Here is a 17754-nt window from a genome sequence, read left to right as displayed (position 1 = left end):
CCTGGGCTCCCGCCCACCTAATCTCGCCATACCGGACGCTCTCTAAAATGGACCCCGCCGTCGCGGCTCTGCTCGGCTCGGCTCGACTCGGCGCGCAGATATCCTGCCTGTGCACCGTCGACGGAATTTTCGACGAGCGGTTTCGCGTTTCGATGGAGGCCACCGAAAAGCGCATCGGCGGCCCGAGAGATGTTATATAATAATGGAAACGATTTTACGCGTGGAAATTCGTCGCGGTGACGCGCACACAATATCGCGGATTGGTGGCCGAGCCCTAAACAAACACGGGGGGGAAAAAAAATACCGGATTTAACGATGTTATTATTATTATTCCGCGGCGCGTGTTTATAAAAATCTGTTGGGTGCAGACGCGATGGGCAAATTGAGCGCGATTCGTAACCGAGTGGAAAATAAATTTTATCGTCAACGGTATCTCTCTAATTAACAACGGTCAATTGCCCCGACAGGAGCGATTTCAATCTGAAAATTGAAACGGCATGGCAGCGGGAGAGAATCGTTGCCGCGAACGCGAACGCGAACGCGCCCCTCCGGTGCGCGTTTCCTTTTCAGCGGGCCGACCGGCTCGACGCGAACACCATAATCGTTATCAACGACGTTTCCGTCGAACCACGGAACCGAGGAGAGTCCGACGGTCGAAGACCTTCGGCCACCGGTCTCCCTCTTCCCCGGATTTCTCACGGTGGCCCCTTTTCCGGTGGCCCGTCGCCCGCTCCTCCGCTGCGAGACCAGCGAGCGAGGAAGCGGCCGCGCGCGAACAGAAACAACCGTCCGAAGAACGGGGAGAGCCGGCGCGACTTGAATTTTCCTCGCGCGGAACGGCTGGGGAGGGGCGGGGAGGGGAGGGGGAGGGGAGGGGGAGGGGAGGGGGACAGCGAAAGCAGATGCAGAAGCCGAAGCAGAAGCGAACGGCAGCGGTGAGATAGATATCGTGGCTGGCGAGGATCGAATTCGAAGCGGATAGAACGAGAGAGCGTCGAAATAATCGACTCGCTCGAACGTTGGGCATTTCCATCGGATTCTCGGTCGGTCCCTCGGCACCGAGGAAGAAGGTTGAGGAGGGTCGGGCCCAACCAGCATGCCAGCGAGGAGAGGAGCGGAGCGGAGTGGAGCGGAGAAGCGCGGAGAGGAGTGGAGAGGAGCAGGGAGGGTTGCACCGGTGCGCCAACTCAATTTCTCCTCTTTTGGTACCCAACTTGTGGCTGCGGGTGCCGGGGTTCCCCCACCAGCGGGCCTCGGGCCCCGAGGATCGAGCATGCCGGGTCCTCCCTGCTCGCCTGGGCCCCCCCGGACCCCACGGGCCCCCTCGGCGCCCCTCGGTGCCCCGTCGGTCCCCCTCGGCCCCCGCCGATCCCTCGGCGGCCGTAGCCAGGAGGGTCCTACGGCCATTGATCCCGACCTTCGCGCGCCGAACGAGCGCGATTGCCAACGAAAGCCGACTTGCCGAACCCGAACCTGCCGCACGCGGTTTTGCGTTGCCCCTCCCGTGCCCCCTCCCCTCTCCGCGCCGCGTGCCCCTCGTGCCTGCCCCCCTCCGCGTGCCCCACGGGCCCCAGAGCCGCCTGCATCATCCTCCGCCGTCGCCGCGGCCTCCCCTCGCCCAGATCCTCGTTTCCTCCATCCTTCCACGACGACCCGTCGCACCTCCTGCCCTTCCTTTCTGTTTCCTCCTACTCTCTCCCTCTCTCTGGCCCTCTCTCTCTCTCTCTCTCTTCGCTTCTCTCTCCAGCTCCCGCCGTACCTCCGAGCGTCCTAACTCGACTGCCAGTCCGGCAGTCCGGCTCCGTCTCCTTCTTTCTCTCATGGTTTTCTTGCGGTCGTTGCGTCGCGCGATTCGCGAGGGACCATGCCCGCCGAGACCGGGGGGAACGATGGGACGCGCGAAAATGTTGGTGCGCGGCTATAGCAACCGTGGGGACTGAGATGCGCGCGGTTCCCTTCGCCGCGACGTTTAAAAATAGCTTTTCCGGTACCGGCGATTTTCCAACGTCGTCGCCGTCGTTGTCGTCGTCACCGTCCGATCCTGTCGATCCCTCTCGATTCCGCCGCTTCTCCGTCGCTCGCCGGATTCCTCGATGCCACGGCGATCGGTTCGGGAACCGCCTGTGTTCCGGACTAGAAATCCTCTTCCGCGAGAGAAACAACTGGGTCCTACGTGCGCGGCGCGTGCTTTGTCTTGGATTGCCGAGAGACGAGGCGCGGGGCGGCGCGGCGCGGCGGCCTCTCTCGATTCAACACAGTTCGACAGCCGTGCGCGATGTCTCGTCACGCGCCAGAGCTTTCGCGTGTGTTTTGGTTGTTACACCCGGAGCTTCGTATCCGCACCTGCCCTGTTATCCGCTCCGGCTTAATCATATTTCGAGCGACGACGCACGCAGACACCGGCCGGCCGAGTCCTCGGAAAACGGCGTCCATCACGAGATATCTCGTTCTCTCGCGGTGCTTTTCCCGTTCCTTCGCTCCGTCGCGAGCTTCGCCGCGATTTCTTCCTCGGAAACGAACGCCGCGCGTCGCTTCGCCGGCCGACAACCAGCGACCGGTGCTTCGCCGACTAGACGCTGGCTTCTCCGCGTCCTCTGTTCCGTTCTCGCTCCAAGTTCTCTGTCTCTCTCTCTCTCTCTCTCTCTCTCATTCTCTCTCTCTCTCGTTCTCTCTCGCTCTCGCTTTCGCTCTCTCTCGTTGGATTTCGCGCGTCGACACCGACCGCGAGCTTGCGGATACAGTTTTGGGATCGCGTTACGCGAATCCCGCAACGGGTACGCGTGTTCTCTCGCGTGTCGAGATCGCCGCGGACTTCTCCTCGGACGGATAACGTTGCCGGCTACACGACGAGCCGCGGCGGTGCCGCGCCTATCCGAGCCCTTCGGCGTGCCGTGCCGTGCCGTGGCTTTCCGACGACGCGGTTTCCACCGAGAAACGAGTTCTCTTTTCTCGAGCCTCTTTTTTCGGGGCCTCGGCGACGGTCTCGTTCTATCCTGATCGGGTCTCTCTCCGACGTCCCCCTTCGCCGACTACGGCGCACTTATCTTGGAATTCGATGTTCGGATAATGGTCTTCTTATTATCATCGGCAGTCGCCGTTCCTAATTCGCATTCTTCTTACGATATTCGATACTCGCTCGTTTCATTTACTTTGCAATGTGCAATTCGCTCGTATTTGTATGCGTGTACGCGCCTCTTCGAAAGTATTAGGGCAACTTGATGATTTAGTATAAATTGTAATTCTTCATTTTTCGTCGTTGATGTTATGTTTTATGGCATCGTATCGGCGAAAGTGCGTATCAAGTGTGTTTGTCACTTATGCGATCAGTTTCCGCGTTTATTGCAGTTTGTTCATTGTTCACGTAAGCCGAGTTCATTGTTTACACGTTCTCGGAATATGTGGAACATACTAAAACATCCGTGGAACCGAATAGGATCGGAAATAATAGATAAAGCAATTAAACGGATGCCGAAGTTGGTCTAAGAAGTAATTAAAGAGCATATGGTGGATATATCGACGAGAATTTTCTTCTATAAAATTGACGTTATTTTTATTACAATGTAAAGTATATGGATATATATGAAATTGATTGAAATTATAACAATTTCTTATCGATTTCTCAAACTTATTTCATTTAACCGTGAGTGTCCGAATACTTTTGGAGGGGAGTGTATATACGGGCGCCCATTTTTGCAAGAACAGAACGGAAACGTGTCGTGTTTAGACTGACAGAGAATCAGCGAATCGGCGAATGGGGTGAACACAGTTCACGAAAACTTACAGTAGATTAGAAGTTATCTGTCAACGATAGGAGTCGGGATGACAAAGCACCTAACGCTCGAAGCACGTTGGGGTTGAAAAGAAATCCAACCATTTTTTTAGAAAACATTAGCATTCTGAAAAATCCTGTTCAAACTGTTATTATCCCCGTAAACAATGTGACACGATTCTCTTGTTTTATAACGCATAATTGTGTTCGATGGACGTTCGAGATTCGATAAAATATAAACGGCGCGATAATATCCGGCGAGAGACGCGCGCCGATTGATAACTTTCAACGCGAATAACAGAGATCGAATAAAGCGTTGGCGTGTTCGTGAGGGGACAAAGTTTAAATTTTGTGCGCAGGGTATTTCGAAGTTACGGCTTGCCGGAAGAAAAAACGAGGAAGAAGTTCTAGATCTCCTCTCTGAGCGCGTTCAGCGCGCAACCGTCCGGCAATTAGCCGCGTTTAAGTAGTTGTCGCGGTGCATTTAATTATCAATAAGTGTCGCGATCACCTGTTCCTGAAATTTACGGAGATCGTCGAACACGGGCGAACGCCTCTCGTCGATGATTGCTAACGCCGTTACGGCGGAGGCTCCGATTGGGAGATAAGGTTCGTGAAAAATCTAATTTACTCGTTGCAACTGTCTCGATCGACGTCTGCTCGAATTGCTGCATTTTTAGTTGCGATAGAGCGATCGATTTAACGCTCTAGAACTACGACCAACGTACATTGTTTTACAACAACGCCAAGACTGGATTCATTTGAACTTCTTGCGAATTCTACGATAATATATGCTCGGATAAAGAAGTTTATCTAAAAGTTTCTCCGAGAAAAATCTTTACATCAAAAACCGTAAAAGAGGAAAATCAGAAACCAGTCATTTCGACTTTTATCAGTCATTTTAGCTTTAATTCACAGTTCGACTGGCGGAACAAGGGAGAGGAGGTTGGACGAAGCGAAATATCGGTGGCCTGATAAAAAGGTCACGCGACGATCCGCATACAGTAATGTCTCCCTAACTGACGCTCAGATTGCGCACAGAACTGGACAATTTGGGAAAAGGAGCTACGATTGTTCGAACCTTGCAGCTCGTTTATATAGTTGTCGACAATCGAACGACCATAACAAAAGAGCCACAAGGCTCGAACAATCGTATCTCCTCTTCCAAAATTGTCCATTTTTTTGTGGACAATCTGAGCGTCAATTGGAGAGACATCACTGTAGTTGATTAATCCATTTAATCCAGGGATGTCAAACTCGCGGCCCGCGATGAACATTTTTGGTGTCAAGTATCAGGACGTAAACAATAATTTAACTTTATATATGTTTATTACAATGTACTAGTCAAAATAAAAATATTTGTTTCTATGAACATTGATTTTTTTTTTGCGGCCCACCTAAAGTTAAGCATTGTTTATTTGGCCCCAAGTTAGCTTTCGAGTTCGACACCCCTGATTTAATCCATAATTAATCCGTTGCAACGCGAATCTCGAAAGGAAATCGAAAGAAAATCTAAGATCGAATGAAACCGGAAAGAGGGGATAAAGCCGCTGGGATACTGTGCCGCGGAGATTCTCCGGGACACGGATCTGAGTGCTCCTGTAGCGTTACTCGGTCCTCCGTCGCGTTACGCGAGTAAGATGATTCGAAACAAGGTTATTGGCTCTGCGAGCGCAGCTGCCGCCTGCTGGTGTTGCTGCTGCCGCTTCTCCAGCAGCCGTCGCTCTCTCGGTTCTCTCTCTCTCTCTCTCTCTGCTCGCCTCTTTCCTTCTCCTTTCCAGCGATATTTCCTTGCTCCTTCGTTGCTCCGCCGTGTCGCGTCCTCCCTCTGCGTTTTCTCGAGCGCGTCTCGCACTCTCACTTCTCTCGCGACTCGCGCTCGTAAACTACCCGCGCGGAGCGGCCGATAGACCAGATACCAGCTGGAATCGCCGCGAACGATTCGCGCGGACCGTTCGCGCGATTCCTCGCCGGCTTTACCGCCGATTTAATTGCGAGGGGGGGCGAAGGGGGAGGGTGCAAAGTTCTCGTCGAGCCGAGGCATTCCCGGTCGTCTCCGGCGCGTTACGCAACCGGCGAGAGCCTGATTACGCGTAATCTATCGCGACCAGTCCTCCGAAGGAGCAGGAGCAATCGGCGGGGGAAAGATCCTCGCGAAATTCTCGCGAGACCGGGGGTCGTTGAAACGTCGAATTTCCGGTCTAATTGGTTTCTCTATCCTCGCGACAGAGCGACCTCACCGAAGAGAGAAGAAAAAGGGTTCCCGGTTTGTGTTCGTCGCTCGGATTCCGCGAGCGGCGAGAGACTCTCGGCGGAGCGACGAACGCTCTGGCGGTGACTGTACCCGAAGTTTGCGGGCCCGCCGAAGTGAGGTGTGTACCTACCCGCCGAGGTACTCACCGCCGGCAGTCTCGTGGTAGGTCAGTATACCCTGGCCAGAGAGAAGTATTCGAAGGAGCCAACGTTCAACGTCCAACCGAGCGAACAGCCAACCAACCAGCCGGCGCGCCGAGGGACAAAGAGCGGCCGCCGCCGGCCCAAAAGAATAAATAAATAAAAGAGCCACGGTGAAAGAGGGAAGGAGAGAAAGGGGCCCGCTCGGCGGCGCGAGCGGGACGGACGCGAGGCGGAGAGGAGCCGGCGAAAGAAGGATAACCGGAGAAGGAGAATGCGCCACGGGTGGAGACGGAGACGGAGACGGAGATGGAGATGGAGAGAGAATAAAGTGGTATATACCGCAGCCCGAGTGGCCGCCATCAGTGCCAAGGACACCGACCGAAATCCAAGGGTACAGGCAAGGCCGATCCGGAGGCCCGGCCCACGCCGCGCTGAATTTACTCGCTCCCGATCTTTTTCTTCGTATTCTTCTCCTCCTCCTTCTTCTTCTTCTGTTCCTCCTTCTGCTGCTGCTGCTGCTTCTTCTGCGAGTCGTCGAGCGATCTTCTCGAGGAGGAGAGGCCGCCGCTTCTCTTTTTTTCTCTCCAGAGGAGACGTCACAGCGGCGCTAAAGGCTTCGGCCAAAATGCAGCAGCGGCATCAAGGCCAATGCCGAGACTCGTGACCAAGAACCCGAACCAAATTATCCTTAATTGCACAGCCGTTGCTTCGAGGAACCGGCGAGGCTCGCAGAAGCGAAACGCGGGGGGACAGGGGCGGAGGGAGACTAAGAGAGAGTGGGAGAGAGAGAGAGAGAGAGAGCATCGCCGCGTTTCTCGCGAAAAATTCTAGAATCCTGTCGGGCGTTTAAATCCCCGAAGAGGGACGAGATACGATCATCGACGGATCCCGAAGAGAACCACCGCCGTTTTCTTCCTCGGAACCGGGCGCGGAGAGCGTCGCATAGCGGAGCCGAGCGAAGCAGAACGAAGCGGTTCGAATTTCGATCGAGGGCTTTTCGTGGACACCTGCCCGGCCTGAATTGGCTTCCGGTGTTCCGGCGACGAGGCTGTCTTCCAGGCTCTTTGCGCCGTTAATTGCCAACAACGAGGATCGCCTCGGCTCGGCTCGGCTCGCCTCTCCTCTCGCCCTCCCCTCGGCCTCCGCTCGGCCTCCCCTTGGCAGAGGCCATCATTAAAAGAACGAGGCCGGCGGCTGCGGGTCTCGAGTTTCGAGGCAACGCTGGGTGGATGACCGCGGCTCGCCGCTGTGCCAGGGTTGATGACTGGCGTCGTTGCGAAGGAAAAATTCCAGAAAAGGTGAGGGGGCGGTTCGGCCGAGGGTGGCCCGGTGTGTGTAAGCGCGTTAGCCGGCTCTGCCTCGGCCGAGGGTAAAACGGAGAAGCAAACCGCACGCATATGCGTATGTACGCGCGATCGGCGATAGTATAGGTAGGGTTATTTCTCTGGTTAACTCCCTCCGGCCCCCCTCGGCCCGCCGCGCGCTGCCGCTCTCTCTTTCTCCTTCTCTCTCTCTCTCTCTCTCTCTCCCCCTCACCCTCTCTCTCCTTTCTCTCTTTCCGCCGTCGGCCCTCTTTCTCGCTCGCGGACGAGCTCCTCTCGCGCTCTCTCGCTCTCTCCCTGCCTCCCTGTTTTCTAACCCGGTCACTCGTTCTCGCTCGCGTCTCTCCACCTCGCACTCCCTCTCTCTCCTCTCTCTCTCTCTCTTCCTCGCTTCCTCTCGCGCTCGCTCTCTCCGCCTCTCGGCCGCCCTCTCTGTCTCTCTCTATTTTTTCATCCCCCAGAAGGATGAGCCTGGACGGGGTGGAGCCACCCACGCCCACGCAAGCCAACTCTAGGCCTACCCCAACGTAACTCCCAGTGCGTATACCTACCCTTTAGGCTGCCAGCCATCCCCAGATGCAGACGACGCGTAGGGGGCGTGTACGTGCCCTTGCTGTGGCAGGCCTGGCTGCGAGCAGGTCTGCCAGTCCTAGCTGCCAGCTACCGAGCACGTGCACGTTTTCATGGACACGGGCTGGAGGGGGTCGGCTGCTTCCGTTGCTCGAGGGGCCGGGGGGAGATATTTCGATGCCGAGGGTGGAAATGCAATCGGCCTCCGCGTGCACCGGCCTGGATGGATGGATCGCCGGCGAACAAACTCCGCGGATCATCTTCGCCTTCGCGGTTCCGCGTCTCCGACCGGACAGCCCCTCTCTCCGCGCGACCCTTCCGCGTCCGCGCCGCGGATTTCGGAATGCCAGGACCTTCGTCTCTTCGCGGAGGATCGAGATTTCCGTGGCAATCTTCGGTTCAGAGGCAATCGAAGCTGCGAACAGAGATGTTCGAGGCTTCTACCATCCGGCATCGCAAGGTTCTCAATGTTCAGGGTGCGTTCGGTCGCTGGCCGTGTCTTTTTGGAAGAATTGTCCCATTGTTTCGGAAGCATTGCAGCTGGCTTCGTCAAGGGGGTCGAAGACACACTGACACATCGGTGTGCGGCCGAATGGTGGCACATTGTTCGCCGATTAAGAAGGATTTTTTAATTGCGAAGAATTCCGAAGAATCGAGAAACTGGGAGGTGGTCCAGGCTGGGTTCGGATGGTAGCCTGTGTTCCCATTGATGTTATTATACTTCTACCAAGCATTAAAAGCGACGAATGCATGAAGAATCTCTGTAAGAATAATAGGAGCGAATTTATATAGATTTACCAAAATTTTTATTACAACGAATTCTCTCTAATCGACGCTCAGATTGTACACAAAAATGGATAAATTGGGAAGAGAAGATACCATTATTCGAGAGGCTCGCGGCTTGTTTTTCTTTTATTATAGTTACCGATTGTCAACAACTGTAAAAACGATAAAAATATGTATAAAAATCTGCTCTTCCCAAATTGTTCATTTTTGTGCACAATCTGAGCGTCGATTAGGGAGAATTTATTGTTCTTGGATTCAGGAATCGATTCGAACATTTCTTACGGAAGCGTCTCTGTAATTTCAACAATTTTAAAACGCAAAATCTAAAACCGGTCATTTTAACCAGCTTGGTAGGTCTGGCGTTAGGGGATTCCATTGTCCCCAATCCCTATACTTCCAGGGAAAGTATGCTTTTGTTCTTAGCTACGACTTCAGCCGTCGTCGAAATGGATATCCTGTTCTCTGCTGTCTTTCGGTGTTCCGTAACAGCTGATCGAACGTATCTCCCAATCCGGCGCATCTCGATGCTCCGAGGATCGTTCGAAAAAAAGCACGGCTCTCGAACCCGAAAGCCTCGAACGGAAAGAGCACCTAAAGTTACGAACCTATATAGCGTCCCCGAAGAACGGAGATAGCCGAGGCGGCAACGATCGCCTGTGACGAGTCGAAGAAAATAACGCAGTCGAAGGCAGAGAGGCTGCTATCTCGAAGGAAAGTCGAAATGACTAATCCAGGTCGAAACAGCGCGAAATTCGAGTCGGAGAAATCGCTGAAGGCCGGAACGACGTCGCCGGTCGCCATTTCGGTATCTCGATCGGTGCCGCGACGCCGGAATCGGCGCTCGAGCATCGATATTTAACGAACGTGCCCCGGCTTATCGAGACTCGTCCCGATAAGTATCCCGTGCCCGCCGATCGACTCTTCTCGTTCGAAAGATCGACCTTCACGGGATACCGCAAGTGTCGAGCAGGACGTTTTGCTGGACGTTTTCTTCGCCGCGTTTCCTGTCGTCTCGCTTCCCCGCAGCCTGCGACTCGCTTCGGTCGAGCCCTCTCTCTCTCTCTCTCTCTCTCTCTCTCACTCTCTCTCTCACTCTCTCACTCTCTCTTTTCTCTCTTTCTCTTCTCTCTCTCTCCTCTCTCCTCTCGTCCCGGACCAACTGCCGATCCGCGCTCTCCTCGATCGGTTTCTTCTTCTCCATTATGAACGAAAGGCCGTGGCCGACTGAGACACCGTGGAACAGGTGCCAACCGGTTCGAGAAAGCTTCGCTTCGTCGATACTGTAGCCTCGATCGCCGTGCCACGACGAAATCGCGCGAACGTTTCGCTTCTTCGATTTATGCTCCGATTTATGCGCCGGCCGAATCTCCCGGCATGATCCTGCCGGCGATCGCCCGACGGAAAAGAAACGGGCTCGTCGACGGCCGCGATTCGATTGTAAACGACTGGACGTTTCGACTTCCTCGTAATTATGCCAATTTATATATATATATATATATATATATATATATATATATATATATGCCCGGCGATTTTCGGGCGAACCGAAACCGTCCCATTTTCCCTGTCATTCTATTTAGGCTCCGTGCTTTACACCAGGGATCTCGTTCTCCTTGTTCGTACGATGGTTCATTGTGCGTTGACCCCCCGCTGGCAACCTGGGTCTCTAAGCACCCAGGTGAAATTCTCATCTTTGAATAACTTCCGAGCGGAAGGGCAGGCCTGCCTGGTTCCCCTGCCTAAAAAAACTTAACCATCGATGCCACGTTGATGTAGAAATTGCTGCAAGTGTTCCAGAAATTTCACAAATTTTGCATCAACGCTAGAACTACCAAACGAGTCAAAATGACTGGTTATACAAATATATCTAGGAGGAATTTTTATAAGGAATTTTCCTTATTGAACTATAGATTATAATGTAAATCACACGCAGTTTAAATAAATCCAGTCTCGGCATTGTTATAAAATAATATACATTAGCCGCGTTTAAGGCTCGGTCGTTCTAGCGTTAAAGAACTATAAAGCGCTTCAACGATACAAATAATCGGAACAATACAAAAATCGAGTCCGGGCTTGAAAGACTCGCGTTGCCAGTCGCGCTAGTAACTAAAGTAAGATAGCTAGTCGGCGGATGGTTGAAACGCAAACTTTCGGACAATGTTACAAATTTGAGCAGAACGCTGACTTGCGGACGACATTGCACTGTCGTTGGAGGCTCTGAACCCTCGTCGCTGAGCTCAGAATTGCGAAACGCCGTCCTTCGGTATTGTCATCGAAGAAGGCTGATCGTCCGATTATCTCGTAATCACGAACACGGATAAGCCAGAGTCCCAGCCGTCGTATGAACTATCAAATGGCGGGTAAAATCCAGAATTAAGCCCGCAAAATTCCAAAATTTCAGCCAGGTTGCGTCAAGGCAGCATCCTTGCGTCTTCGTTTGTGCAACCAACTTAAATTAACAGAGCGTTTTCCGATGTTCGTTTTTAAACGAAGCACTCGGGCTAACGCAACAACTATTCGAGGCTTCCACGCCACGGATTGGCATTGTTCCTCGAAACTTCCGGGTGGAAGCTGCGTCGCATTCCCGGTCCGAGGACCTAACCATCTGCAGTCGGCTGCAGTTAGCGCGACGCTAAGGAAACGTTCCTGCTGGGAAAAGAATTTCGTTCGCGACCGACGCGTGTCGGAGGCTGTTAAAAAATGTGGCCGACGGTGAACGACGGCGTTGCTATTAGGTTAAGTATAATAAGTCCGTTCGCGGACAAGGAAAGACAAGGGATAGTTCGGATGAAGTTTTAGATACGTTCTCGTGGGATTATTTCTATGGAATTTGGTTTAAACGAAAGCCGGAAGTGTCTGCTTCGAGACAGGGTAAATTATATCGCAATAGAATGACGAGATCATTTCGAAAAATTGAAAGAAGTCGACCGTTGACATCGCGGGGTTTAGAAGATGTAAAAGAGAGAAGTTTGAATGGATTTTAAGATTCGTTCCCATAGAGCTATTTTTATGCAATCTAGCTCAACCGAAAGCCGGAAGTATCTGCTTCGAGACAGGGTAAATTAGATCGCAATAGAATGACGAGATCATATTGAAAAATTGAAAGAAGTCGACCGCTAATATCGTGGGTTTACAAGATGTAAAAGGGAGAAGTTCGGATGGATTTCAAGATTCGTTCCCATAGAGCAATTTCTATGCGACTTACCTCGAATAAAAGCTGAAAGTGTCTGCTTTAAGACAAGGTAGATTAAAAATTGTATCACAAGTCCGAAACGCGAGCGGACTTATTACACGACCAAACAGGCCCGAGTGCGATTTCAGCGTTTTTCGCGGCGGAGGGGTACCGATGCTAGCCACTTCGTTGTCCCCTCCGCCAGGAGGAGCACTGGAAACGCACTCTGGACGTAGCAACACTGGCGAACAATGCTGAAACCGAACGGCGCAGGTACCCGGTCGAAACGGGCAGACGAGAGCTGGAATCTGTGGGCTTCCGGTGCGGCGGGCTCGCTCGAAAACTCGAAACGAAGAGAATTGAATGCCCGGCTCGGCGACCGTGCGGCGGGGCTCGCGCGAGGCGTAATTTTTGCACGGGCTGCGCGCGGAGCGCAGAGCGCGGAACGCAAAACGCAGAGCAAAGAGGGCCTTCTCTCGTATAACACATGCTCCGCACGCCGCACGCATACTCGCGCGAGTACGCGCGCGTCATACGCGTATCACCTTCTTGTGTTCGGGGTCGCCTCTTCTTTCTTGCTCCGCTGCTCCGTCGTCGGTTGTCGCGCGTCGCATCGCGTCGCTTCGGCCGATTCGATCGGGGCCCCCTCTTTCTTTCGGTCCCCCCGTGGGCTCTTTCTTTCTCCTCTTCCTTTCTCTCTCGTTCCCCGTGTCCGCGTGCCCCCGCGCAGTCCCCCGACGGTGTCCTCCGTTCGTTCGATGATGATGGTCCCTGCCGGCCGCAGCCGCATCGTGCGTAACAGAATAACGCCGCCAATGGAAGATCGTCGGTCGTGCGACGAGGAAGCAGGATCATCCAGCAGGAAGGAGAGAGAAAGAGGAAGAGAGAGAGAGAGAGAGCCGCACGCGGAACAAGGACGCGGGTAGCCGTTATTTTTATAGCGTTACGGTAGGTTAGAGTCGCGTCCAACCAACGTTTCAGGCCCAACCTAACCCGGCTTGGTCAGGGCTCTGTACGCGAGGTGCGCGCCGCGCGTCTCTCTTTCTCTCTCTCTCTCTCTCCTCCTCTCGCCATCGCTCACCTGTCTCTCGATTCCTCACCCTCTCTCTCTCTCTCTCTCTCTTTCGATCTCTCCTCTCCTCTGCTGTCCTCTCCTCCCTCCGGTCGGAGCGACGGGCCTCTTTCTTTCTCTCGCTCTCGCACGCAGCGGCAAGGCTGCGCGCATTTATAATGCACGCAAAATTTCATGCAGAGCCGCTTCGGCTGCCTTCCAATCCTTTGATAACACGCTGTTGCGTGCGTACACGCCGCACAGGCAGCACAGGCTGCACACGCTGCACACGATCCGCAGTTTCTCTGTGTAGATCGCGCGTGCACTCTCGCGCCGAGCCGAGCCGGGGAAAGAGAGACGACGACGCTCGCGGACGAGCCGAGTGTGTGCGAGTTCTGCTCCCGCTCCTGCTCGCGCGCGCGTCTATATTTAAAAGCGCCGCATGACTCTCTTCTCTCTCTCTCTCTCTTTTCCTCTCCTCTCCTCTCATCTCCTTCTCCCTTTTCCCATCGACGTTCATCCCCTTCTTTCCACCGGCCGCCGCGCCGCTCGCACATGTGTCACTCATCCAGCGCGTCTTCATCGGCAACCCTCTCTCTTCCTCTCTCTTACTCTCTCTTTCGCTTCTATCGAACTCTCTCTCTCTCTTGCTCTCTCTTTCTCTCTTTCTTTTCTATCGAACTCTCTCTCTCTTACTCTTTCCTTCTCTCTTTCTCTTTCTCTTCTATCGGACTCTCTCTCTCTCTCTCTTATTCTCTCTTTCTCTTCTATCGGACTCTCTCTCTCTTATTCTCTCTTTCTCTTCTATCGAACTATCTCTCTCTCTCTTACTCTCTCCTTCTCTCTTTCTCTTCTATCGGACACTCTCTCTCTCTCTCTTACTCTCTCTTTCTCTCTTTCTCTCTTCTATCGAACTCTCTTTCTCTCTTACTCTCTCCTTCTCTCTTTCTCTTTCTCTTCTATCGGACTCTCTCTCTCTCTCTCTCTCTCTTTCACTCTCTCTCGATCGTATCCCCGGTGGCAAGCGATGGACAGCGCGACAACTTCCGGTGGCCGGCCTGCAGCACGCTTCCACGATCGAGATGCGCCTCTCTCGAGTGGCTCCTCGAAAAAATACGCCTCTCGCGGTGACACGAATGTTGCGCCAGCTCGCTCGCTTCGGTCGGTCCTGCCGATCCTGCTCCTCTTTCCTTTTATCCGACCGGTGTACAATAATTATCTTTATCATATCTCTTCCTTGCATTCTTAACTCTTTTAGCGTCGAAGGCCGATATATCGGCCCTCGCTGCACTGGCGAAAAGTGCCAGAGCCGATATTTCGGACCGCACACCTTGCAGTGTTATAAATAAATAAATACGTTATCAATAGTCTAATTTCACTACGAGAGAAAAATTAGCGTCACTGTTTTATTCTCTATTTTGTCCTTAATACACTGCTTTTTGAATTATGCAAATATTGCTTTTCGTTTGGTTTTTATCAGCCTTTCTCCGAATCCTAGTAAAATCGTAAAATTCGGCCAGTTATCTTCGCATAAGCACCTCTTTTTCGCCCGGCACTGAAAGGGTTAAGATAAAGCAGCTTCGTGGCTCCCGATCGGATGTTTAGTTTAAGACCGATAGGGTCTGCGGATATGTCCGAGCGTTCTCGTTCGATTCGCGGCGTCGTAGCTCTGCTAGAATTACCGAGCCTTTAACGGGGCTAACGTATGCGTGCACATCGTTTCGTAACAATGACGGAATTGGATTTATTTAAACTTCCTACGATTTCTATCGCAGCACACGCTTGACCAAAGAACTTCGCCCAATGACTTCTCGTATAAACGTTACCGCGATGTCGGAAATCGCGGAACGAAAGTTTGGAAAGAAGAAGAAACCAAACGTTCGGATCGGTGATTTTTTTTATCTCCTCGTTTGGTTGTTTTCTTTTTCTTTTGAAATAATAGTTACATAAATGGTGTTACAGGACCGCTGCGATCCCACCGATCCTGCAGGATTACTTTCTTCGTGATCACGCGGAAGTTTGAAGGGAGAGACACGAAATCCACGATTGCGTAAAGTAGAACGATTTGAAGAAACTAACTTTGTTGTAAACGGTTGTCACTGGACCGCGGATCATCGTGCGAAATAAAACGTTTCGATGTTGACCGTAGGAAGCGGAAATTGAGAAGTTTCAACCGCTTGGATACAGATTCGTTTGAACAAATTCTTGCGTCTGGAACAGATTTAACCCTTTGCACTCGAGTGGTGACTCTGAGGCACCACTAAAATTGTTACATCACGTTCCAAGATAATTTTTATATTGTCAAAGTTTAGATGTAAAAAGTTGTTAAAAGTCTAACTGTTGTACGAGTCACAAGACTCAATTTCATATGCACAAAATGCACTTTGTCATATAAAATGGAAATATCATAAGTCAGAAAAATTAATTTAGATTTACGGTTAAAATGGCTTCGAGTGTAAAGGGTTAATTTGCCGGTGCGCGGAATAGTATAATGTAAAGGCAGCAGATTTTGCGTAAAAATTCATTTATTTGAGCGATATTCTATATATATATATATTATAATATACATATATAGAATATATATATATATATATATATATATATATATATATATATATATATATATATATATATATATATATATATATATATATTATAATATACATCTATAGAATATATATAGAATATATATATATTATAAATGATCGAATTTCCTTCTTCATCCGTGAGGATATAATAGATAATAGATATAAGTGAGTATATACAGGGTGTCCCAAAAATATCTCGCAGTACGGAAATGAGAGGTTCCTGGGATCGTTTGAAGTAACTTTTTCCTTAGCGAAAATGCAAGCCGTGGCTTCGTTTACGAATTATTAACGAAAAACACTGACCAATGAGAGGCGAGCTCGCCCAGTTCCGCTCATTGACTCGGCCGCCTTGCGCCAGCATATCTCGCCTCTCATTGGTCACTCTTTTTCGTTAATAACTCGTAAACAAAGCCGCGGATTGCATTTTCGCCAAGGACAAACTTACTTCAAATTACCTCAGGAACCTCCCATCCTCGAATTACGAGACATTTTTGGGACACTCTGTATATAGCAATTAGAAGTTTGAACAACGAATTAGACTCGTTATCCGCAACTTAGGCGAAACAAACGCACGACGAGTCTCGGTCGTCGAATATACCCAAGGGGTTAATAGGTTTATTATTATATTGTGTTACGGCGACTTGTCCAAATCAAGTCGCTGTAATGTGAAACTGCCCTGTTGCGAACAACTCCTTAAAGAATAATAGAAGATAGGGGTTGCCACGGAAGTGTGTTACCAACGGACAATCGAAGAGTCGAGATCGAACCGTCGAACGAGCAACATCCCACTTCTGAAAGATCTAAGATATAATTGTATCGAGTTGTGTTATAGTTAACCCCTTGCCGTGCTTTAACGAGCCTGACTCGTGATGAAAATTTTGGCCCAAACATGAATATGACGAGCCAGGCTCGTGAAAAGATCGTCGGGCCAAACGTAAACATCACGAGCCGAGGTCGTGCAAAAGTGTCTATATCAGAGGCATTTACATTTCGGCTCGTATTGTGACCTTTCTCGCGCATCAGTCTGATCGGTTTACCACGCGTTGACGCGTAACACTTGGGCCCGAGTTTCGTCGAGCTAAATGGCACGGCAAGGGGTTAATATTCTTTATTGCAAATAAAATACCGCGACGCGAGAGAAATGGAGTAATTCGCAACAATATTAACCCGAGAAAGATAACCTACGTCGCAGAGGCGCCTGCGAAGACTGTTGATTTTTGTTAATTTTTCATAGAGGTCTAGTGATTTAAGTTTAAAATTACTTAAAATATAAAAAAATATAATACAAATGCATTTTATTTTTACAATAATGCCAAACCTTTAAAATGACTAGATTAACTTAAATAAATATCCATTGTTAGTATAAAATTGACGCCTTAGAAAAGCATGCGCCTCTGAAGCGTATGGTTATCTTTTACGTACGTTGTCATATGGTTATCTTTCTAGGGTTAATAGGTTTGTATTTCACCCAGCAATTTTCGCACAGAAATGCATCAAATGCGCGGTCTATTTATTAACGTGGACGCTGCGTGCGCTTTGCAACGGTTGGCGCAAAAGAGCTCTCTAGATCGCGTCGGTGAAATTAACAAACGGTTGAACGACGCCGAGTAGAATGCAGAAGCGAGAACTCTGCGGGGAAGACCGCGCGACGACGAAGAGGCGATCGCGAGCAAGGGGTAATTTCCTCCCGACCTTACCCTTGGCGGTGCGACCGACGTCCCTGGACCTTTTTCCGCTCGGTTGTCCCTTCGTCGGGCAGACACGGAAAAGCAGACGACGACGGAGATAGGCACGCTTCGCTCGCTCGCTCGCTCGCTCGCACAGTGGGCCAAACCTATCGAAATCTAGCCGGTAAGAAATCGAGGCTTAACACGTTCCGTGCCGAGCTTTTTTTACTCGAATCTTCACACTTTGATATTTTACTAAAACTTGATGTATTACGTGCAATTATTAATTCTCGTACACATAACAACGTAACAAAAACTTATCAACGCCCATTCTTGCGGTGGAAATTGATTCTTCGGTTCTAAATTTCTTGTAAACAATTTGTTCAGTTCACTAAGTAAACACGCAAGCGTGTACCATCGATGGTACACGTG

General features: G+C 51.0%; 1 long non-coding RNA gene across 1 annotated transcript in view; it reads left to right on the top strand.

Moving 5' to 3' along the window:
- Positions 1-15596, top strand: part of LOC143259236 (uncharacterized) — a 131787-nt gene extending 116191 nt beyond the window's left edge. Inside the window, exon 4 of the long non-coding RNA XR_013033057.1 lies at positions 15030-15596. This is a non-coding gene — a long non-coding RNA (uncharacterized LOC143259236). The remainder of the gene's footprint in view (positions 1-15029) is intronic.
- Positions 15597-17754: the final 2158 nt, after the last annotated feature.

This window comes from Megalopta genalis, chromosome 3 (genome assembly GCF_051020955.1).
Source record: "Megalopta genalis isolate 19385.01 chromosome 3, iyMegGena1_principal, whole genome shotgun sequence".
NCBI lineage: Eukaryota > Metazoa > Arthropoda > Insecta > Hymenoptera > Halictidae > Megalopta > Megalopta genalis.
The sequence above is the reverse complement of the archived record's forward strand: the minus strand, read 5'-3'. Positions and strand labels throughout refer to the sequence as shown.